Genomic DNA, 8465 nt, shown 5'->3' with positions numbered 1-8465 from the left:
GTACTCATATGGAGACCAATGCATAATCTTGTTAAAGAAATATGGTGTGTGTAATTGACTGATAAATTATAAGTTTATATGTATGAAACCTAAACACCGGGAAAAGGGGTTCAAAGGCATACAAGTGCTCATAATAAAATACCAAGGTTTTCGGTTGCTGTCAGTGTATTAAAATAAAAAGAGCAATATGTAAATTAAAAATGAGAACTTGAAAGCATAAAATGAAAACATTTCCCATGTTTTTGAAACGCTATCGCGTCATATCCCTAATTATTGTTTCCGCTATTACCGAAATATTACGAGTTGAATATTTTGTCATTTGAGCCCAAAGTGTTGCAGCACTTCTTTTTCAATTTGAATTTTATTAGATCCCAGTTACGATGTATTACAGTACACACATAAAGAAGGATGTCCTGGAGTCAGTGACTGTATCGGGACTTCCTATAAATGACAGGTCAAGATCAATGTACAAAGTAAAAATGAGTCACATTAAGATAAATAAAATGTAGAATATAGATAGACAATGTACTGATAATAAATATAACATCATTTTGCAACACAAATTGAACTGAACAGATATGTCGAGCACGAAATCGAGCACCAGACGAAGTGGCGCAGCGGTTAGGGCGCTCGACAACTGCGCCCAAGGATGCGGGATTGAATCCCGGCCACTGTGGCCGCTTTCTATTGGAGGCGAAAACACGACGCCCGTATTCTGTGCGAGGTAAATGCACATTAAAAATCCCATGTGGTTGAAATTTCTGGAGCCCTTCACTATGGCGTGTCTCATAGCCTGAGTCGCTTTGGATGTAAGCTCCCTAAAAAACCGAACCGATATCGAACAGTAATAAGAGATCTATATAAAAGGGCATGACAAAAGAGGTTCGAACATCTAAAAACAGAAAGAGTACGCATAACTGATCACAGTCGTTGTCAGGTACACGTTAATTTTATTCGGTAAATGAAACGTTTGATTTCGGGACCAAATGTGTGTTTTTTAAGTAACTTGATGATGGCCAGACAATGCTAGCAGAGAAATGAAGATATTTTTTCTGCTATAGGTTCGTACTACAGGAGGAAATAAATGTTTGTTTATTGCAAATCTTGCTTTACCTCTTATTATTGAAAATTTTTGGATAAGTGCTACTAGAAGCTCGTCGTTTAGTAACTTATTGAAGCATAGGTTATATTTCTGCAGTTCATCGACTGCCAGGATAAAATGGCTATGTATTGATTCCTTAGCACTGGACTCGTCGAAGCAGTATGCAATTATTCTTGGAGTGCACTTATGAACCGTTTGTAAAGAAATGAATGAAATGCTGTACGTGTTTCTGCAGGCTACATTAGTGGATGAAAGCAAATTCAAATGCATCAGTGCAGCTTGCGAAAAATAGTTTGTACTCTGATTACAACGCGTATGCCATATGCTAGTTCAGTTTACAGGTGGAGAATGTAAGACATTTTAATTTTATTCCAGTTTTACACTCAAAAAACGCGTAGTGATCGCTTCCTATAATTATATGCTACCAATTTGAAACAACCGAGTGATTGAATAGTTGTCTGCTGAGGGTTTAAAGCACGAAGGAGGCTCTTAAAGAATTATTTTAAATCATATCGAGTTCGCCCTGTTTAACATATGAGCACGTTCCTGGCTAAGATTACTAACTAAAGTCAATATGAATTTATTAGAAGTGCAGATTGTCGTAATATCGTCATACAACAGGCATTTTGAAGAAGTAAGCCGCTTAGACCGGTCAGTTATACAGAATATAAAAAGTGGGCGTAATACTGAGTCCAGGGTACGGCTATGTTAGATGTTTTTTCATCGGAATAGCCATCTGAAATACTTACTAGTTTGCTGCGGTCTTTTATTTTGAACTGTTGCAACTTAGCGCCTGTTCTTCCTACTACTTCCGTGTTCATGAAAAAAAACAGAGTGGCAAATAAAATCGAATGCTTCGGTAAGGGCAAAAAATACTGCACCAGCGCGATTTCCTGCATATATGCAATTTTTAAATTTACATGTTACAGATAAATTGCTAGATAAGGTAAGTAGCCCAGGGTGAAATTCATATTGGAAACGAGGATGGAATTAGTCAAGCGTTTTCTCAAATTGAAATGTCAATTTTTTGCAAACATCTGTACAAAAAGCGGTATAATAGTGTTTAATTAGGATCTGTCAATTTTAAGATACTGGAATTATTCCGGTCGGCGATAAAAGATTCCGGCATTAAACATATTGATAATATTAAAAAGGACAGGAGATATGGGCCGGCCGATTCAAATTATATAGCCAGGGTGAACGTCATCGAAATCTGCGATAGTTATTTTATAAAGGAAATTATGGACGCACCTTTTTCAGGTGTAGTGACAGTAGTACCAAATTGTATAAGATGGATGATTTGTCCTAAACTCTCATTTCGGTGCTTTCACTTAAATATGAACTGAAAAGTAAAACATAAAGCATCAGCAACTACTTTAGGCTTACAATAAACACCATTTTCATGTTTTGCCGCTGTTATTGGGAGGTGTTGCGTACATTTGTCTCAGAAAGTTATTGTTCCCAAATTTTTAGTGTTGCTACCACATTCCAGAATTCACTGCTCCTAGTAACACATTTAGAAAGCCTTAATTACATGGATAGGCGACTGCAGAACTGTTTGTAGGGAGCGCATAGCCTGATATTGACCCGTTTTTTTCTGTCATTTTGTAAATAATGTCGCGTATGCGCATGGCCTTTTGGAGTTTTTTCCGTTAGCCATGGGTTATGGTGTGGCAATAACTTTCTTACATTTATGTTTCTGAGAGTGAACAAGAATTAGGCATCTCAAAATGTCAAAAACCAAAAAAATCTTATTTTTGGTCGTTCGCTGAGTTCACCTTGACCAGCGTGCGTTAGTAACGGCAATGATGGACATTTCTTTGTCAATCACACCATTGGAATACAACATGATGCTTGGATCAGGATTGAAATCGATGCGCATAAAGGCCGGAAAATGATCAGTTATGTTAGATCAGAATGCCAGTATCTGGTTTAATTGCTGGCAAAGAGAGTACATGATCAATTATTGAACCTCCACCTCCAATGACACAACGAGCGTGCAGCGTAATCAGGTTTCAAAACCAAAACATCGAAAATACATGCTGTAAGGAAGGATATCAGATGAAAAGCTGTTAAGATGATAAACGTTGATATCGCTTGTGACTACGATGTTTTCACCTTAGGCTGGAAAAGCCGTCATGAGGACTTCAAGATCATCACAGAAGTATGGTAGAGATGAAGACAGGAAGCAATAGATGTAGTCAATAATACTTTTTTCGGTCAGTATTGTTTTGATCGGAGTTCTAGTCGCGGTTCCCGCGGCACCTGCAGAGTAGGGCGACGAGCCGAGTGGGCGCCAGCGAGCGCCTGATGCTTTTACAAGCAAAAGTGCTGAGCCTAAAAGCTTAGGTGCACAGAGAAATCTCACTAGCTTCGGCGCACAGAGTAGAAGTCTCACTATCGGGTGAGACTTCCACGCCTGCTGGCGAGACGTCCAAGCGCTCCAGACAATCCGGCAGCTAGGCCGGGCCCTCCTCTTGCCCCCCGTGCTGTGGCGCGATTCCAAGCACGCCCGCTATCGGACCTGCTTGGACCTCATAGTCTGCCGCCAATTCCTGCCTCCGGATCATCATCATCATCATCATCATAATCATCATCATCATCAGCCTGACTACACCCACTACAGGGCGAAGGCCTCTCCCATATTGCCTCCGGATAGGATAGGAAGGCCTCCGGATAGGACAGTTCAAACGCCAACGGTGGTGGTGGTGAACTCTCTTATTTGGCCCAAACACAGAGGACCAGTCAAAGGACCGGTTGCGCTGGCTTAGAGGAGGTCGGCGGGGATCCCTTGGTATGCTGCGGCCTCCACTGCGCGCTGGATAAGCCAGCATTGGTCTTCTGGCTCGGATGTACGCAGGAGAGACTCCCACGTGTCTGGGGTGTTTGAGTTGTTTGTGTTATAGTTTGTAAAACACCACGCCATGTGTATGAGAGTGGCAGGAGTTGAGCAGTGTTTACACATGGGGGCTATCTGTTCCGGAAAGATCCGCCTGTGTAAGATGGGGTGTGGGAAGCTGCCAGTTTGTAGTTTGCGCCATTGGACGGCCTCGTGTCTTATTAGATCGCGCTGTGTGGGAGGATATGTACATCTTTAGAGTCGGTAGTGCTGGAGTATGTCCGTGTAAGTGATGAGTAGACAAGTGCGTGAGATATTAGTGTCAGCGGAAGCAGGGTGGCTGAACATACTCTCGACTTGGCAGCTGAGATATCGAGCGAGAATGTGCCCCTGGGCGTTTCCGCTGAGCGACTCGTGAGCTGTAGCCCAAAGAAGTATGCGAGATGTGGAAGAGGGTGCTGCAGAACGTATAATGTGTCATCAGCATCATCAGCCTGACTATACCCACTGCAGGGCGAAGGCCTCTCCCATTTTTCTCCACTTAGCCCGGTTCTGTGCTAGTTGCATCCACTTGACCCCTGCGAACTTCCTAATCTCATCCAGCCACCTAACTTTCTGCCGCCCCCTGCTACGTGTGTAACGCCTGGCAATAGATACGGGCGGCATCGTAGTTGCGGATAGCCTGTTAGAATTACTGATGACGCCTTTGGTATTAGGGTCCGCTAACGCTAGCGCAATGGAAACCTCCTTAGCTGCGGTGACTGTTCCTGCATTGTGAATGCTGCAGGCTGTGTACCAGCTGCGATGAGGGGCGAAAGCTACCGCCACCATCGCTGGCCTCGAGGGATGGTACGAGGCTTCCGTATAAGTTACGTCTGGACATCCGCTGAATCGTTTCTCGAATTGACGAGCCCGGTCGGCTCATCTTTCGGCGGGGTGTTCCAGGTGCATCCATTTGGCAATGGGAGGAATGCGAAGATTTAGGCGATATTCCGGTATAAGTTCTGCGTAACTTGGGGCCGATCTCGGCGGGGAGATCTCAAGTTGCTGCAGTACCGCTCGGCCAGCGTGTGTAAGTGGCAGTCGCTCATACTGGGCAGTTAGGGTTGCTTCGATGAGTTCGCTCACGGTATTGGAGATTCCGAGAGCCAAGCCCTTATGGGTAGCTGCAGACATGGGAAGACCTAGGGCCGTCTTGTATGCTTTTCGAAGTAACCCCTCTAGCCGTTCGCTTTCGGTACGAGTGAGACGTAAGGTCCAGTGTAGGTGATGTGGGAGCAGACGAAAGCTTGAACGAGGCGCAGGAGGTTGGACTCTGGCATACCATGATGCTTGTTGGAGATTCTCTAAAGAAAGCGTCCGATCTGTATCACCGACTTGATGCGTTGGAGCGTGATGTTGTTACTGCCGTTAGCCTGCAGGTGCAAGCCCAAGATCCTGATGTTATCTGTTCGAGTAATCGTGTTTCCTTGCACCTGGAGGTTGATGTCAGGAAGTATCTTTGGAGGGCGTCGTCCCAGGGAAGGGATGATGATATACTCGGACTTTGTCAACGAGCAGGGGAGGCCAACTGTACATACACAATCTCCGATCTGCTCGATGGCGGTCTGTTAAGTCTCTTCAATCCGGCCGTCACTGCCGCGCATGATCCACAATGTGAGGTCGTCAGCATAAATGCTGTGATGCAGGTGCGGGATGTTGGCCAGTAGCTTCGACAGGCCTATCAGTGCGATGTTAAAAAGCATCGGCGAAAGTACGGCACCTTGCGGCGTGTCACGGTTTCCCAGAGGGATGATGGAAGGATCTCCCATGCCGGCTTTAAGTGGCACTGCGCGGTCGGTGAGCAAGTTATGGATGTACGCATAGGTGCGATGTCCAACACCGAGATCCTGAAGTTGTTGAAGAATCGCTTCATGGAGGACGTTGTCGAATGCCTTGGCAACATCGTGGCCGACGATGACTTTCGTGTCTAGTGTACGTCTCATGACTACCTGATGGAGAAGAAGCGTAATGTCCGTGGCTGCTAAATGAGGGCGGAAGGCGAACAATGTGTCTCATAGAAGGTGGTTGTCGTGAAGGTATCGTGAGTGTTTGGTCTGGATAACATGTTCTATCAGCTTCCTAACGCAGGACATGAGAGATGGGACGGAGGTTGGCCAAGATTGGTGGTTTGCCCGGTTTGGGGATGAGGACTAGATTGGCGCATTTTCATTCCTGAGGGAGGATACCACTGGCCCAACATTCTTGAAAATAGTCGGTAAGAGCATGAATGAATGCGTCGTCTAGTTTCCTAAGCATTTTATTTGAAATGCGGTCAGGGCCAAGCGCCGAAGTCGTCTTGAGGCGATTGAGGTCTGCTCGGACACCAGCAAAAGTGATTGGAGCATCTTGACAGAGATTGTCCGCGCCCTGATACAAAGGGAGGTTGGTTGCTGGTGCTCGTCAGACATGCCAGGATACAGGTAGAAGATTCGCTCCAGCTGTTGCCGTCTTTGGAGATTGGCTCCAGCCGGGTCGAGTAAATTTCGAAGGAGGTTCCACGTGGGAGCGTTTGGAGTCTCTTTCATCTGGTCACAGATGCTGTGCCAGCTCTGTCCAGTGAGTTCTATTGCATAGTTCTCGATATTCGTATGTGCGCGCGCCAGACTACGTCGGATATCGCGGTCCCATTTCCGGGTGGCAAGTAAAGCTTCGAGCGACGTCTTGCGCTCCCAAAGATGGGCATAGTAGCGGTCGCAGCGTGGGACACTGTTCTCTAACTCGACGGTTTGTGTGGCGTCGGCCACCTGCTTGGCAATTTCGGTTTTCCACCCCTTGATGTGAGTAATAGCGGGAGATTTGTCCTGCTCTTTCCTGTGCGTCTGAAAGGTGTCCCAGTCAATCACCTTACCCGGCCGCGTGCATTGCCCGGTGGGCTAGTACATCACGACTTTGAGTACGAAGTGATCGCTCCAAAAGTTTTCGTGAGTGTGGCACCAAGTCGCTTTAACTTCGGAGGTCGTATTAGGCAAGATCCGGCGTTATATCACGATGTAGGCCCATACCGTGTCTAGTGAGGTAGGACATGTCCGTGATGAGGGCCAGCTGGTGCGTATGCCAGTCACTCCAAAAGCGTCGACCTTCAGCAGAGTGATAGTGGCAGCCCCAAGCGCGGTGATGCGCGGTAAAGTCACCTAGAATGAGGAGGGGTTGCCCCTGCGCCAGATGCTGGGCTTTGAGGAAAAGCGGACCGAAATTATTCTTATGGGCTCGGGGAGGGCTGTAGGCATTAATTATGACAGACTAGTGCATCGTTTAAGCGAGGGTCGAGGTAATATTTCTAAGAAGACATATTCGGGGAAAGTTGGATCTAAATTGTTTTGGAGGACAATGAGATTACGTTTGGCGAGAGTAGCTATTCGAGGTTTTACTCCTTCCGATAGGTATGTACTGTAACCGGCAAGTTTCGTGTTCTTGTCGCATTCCTGGAGAGCTATTTATTTGGGGCGTTCACTCGCGGCGAGGAACTGCTGGAGGACCGGAGGCTTACGCGCGAACCCACGACAGTTCCACTGCCAGAGAGTGGTGTTACCCGAGCCATGATTAGTCTGGGAGAGTTGTGGGGTTTGAACAGGGTCGGCGCAGGGGCCGCGGGTACCATGGCAGCGAGGACCTTGTCCTGTGCTTCTATAGCTTTGCTCAGCATCTCAAATTGGTGCCGATCGTGTGGCGTGAGCATTAGATGTGCGCTTCGAAAGCCTTGATGCGAGTTTGACTGAGGTTGCAGCTTTTCTCAACTTTGGCAAAACGCGCTTGCCGACCCTCCGCGGGTCAGTCGGTGTCGGACGCTGCTTTGCGTTTTTGTGCGGATCTGTTGGGAGAAGTGACATCCATAGGTACTGATTCACGTGATCCCTGCGGATACGGGGGAGACGGAGTGAACGTAGCGGTTGGCTTTTCGAGAGCCTCTACTCTGAGTATCAGTTGTTGGATGACTGCTGTGAGTTCTATAATCGCTTTGTGTGCGCCAAGAGCAGAGGAAGTCTCTTCCTGCGTACTCACCGGCTCTTCACGTTTTCGTAGATCGGGTAGAGAATATGGTAGCCTAGGTGGCTGCTGCAAAAGATGAGGAGAGTCCCCTGTCAGCTGGAAGACTACGGGTGGCCCGGGAATGGTCCGGGAGGTCCCCTGAGAACTCATCCGTGGAGCGGGAGACTTTAGCGGTTGAAAAGAGCTCGAGCGGTCTTGGGCTGCCGCTGCTGGCTCACGGAGCGCTGCCGGTCCCATCGGCTGGTGCGCTGGAGCGTGATCCGCTTGGCGGTCTCTTGGGTCTAGAGTTTATCTGCCTCAGCATTTCGAATTTCTCCCACTTCCTGCGCTTGACTTCGTAAGAAATCCTGATGATTTCCTTGCAGCGACTTTCGCCCGTGAGATGTTCTGTGCCGGACAGGCGGCAGATTGGTTTGCACGTGTGGTCGTTGGTAAGATTGGATAGTCCACAACCTCTGCATTTGGTAGTTGTGCTTGCACAGCATCGGCTCGATG

General features: G+C 47.2%; 1 pseudogene; it reads right to left on the bottom strand.

Annotated features, from left to right (window-relative positions):
* Positions 1–3869: 3869 nt before the first annotated feature.
* LOC146174487 (uncharacterized) lies at positions 3870–6076 on the bottom strand (annotated as a pseudogene).
* Positions 6077–8465: the final 2389 nt, after the last annotated feature.

The sequence above is a fragment of the Amblyomma maculatum genome, chromosome 11, assembly GCF_055883805.1.
Source record: "Amblyomma maculatum isolate TAMU_Amacu chromosome 11, ASM5588380v1, whole genome shotgun sequence".
In the NCBI taxonomy this organism is placed as follows: domain Eukaryota; kingdom Metazoa; phylum Arthropoda; class Arachnida; order Ixodida; family Ixodidae; genus Amblyomma; species Amblyomma maculatum.
Note: the sequence above shows the minus strand (reverse complement) of the source record. Positions and strands in the feature narration are given on the sequence as shown.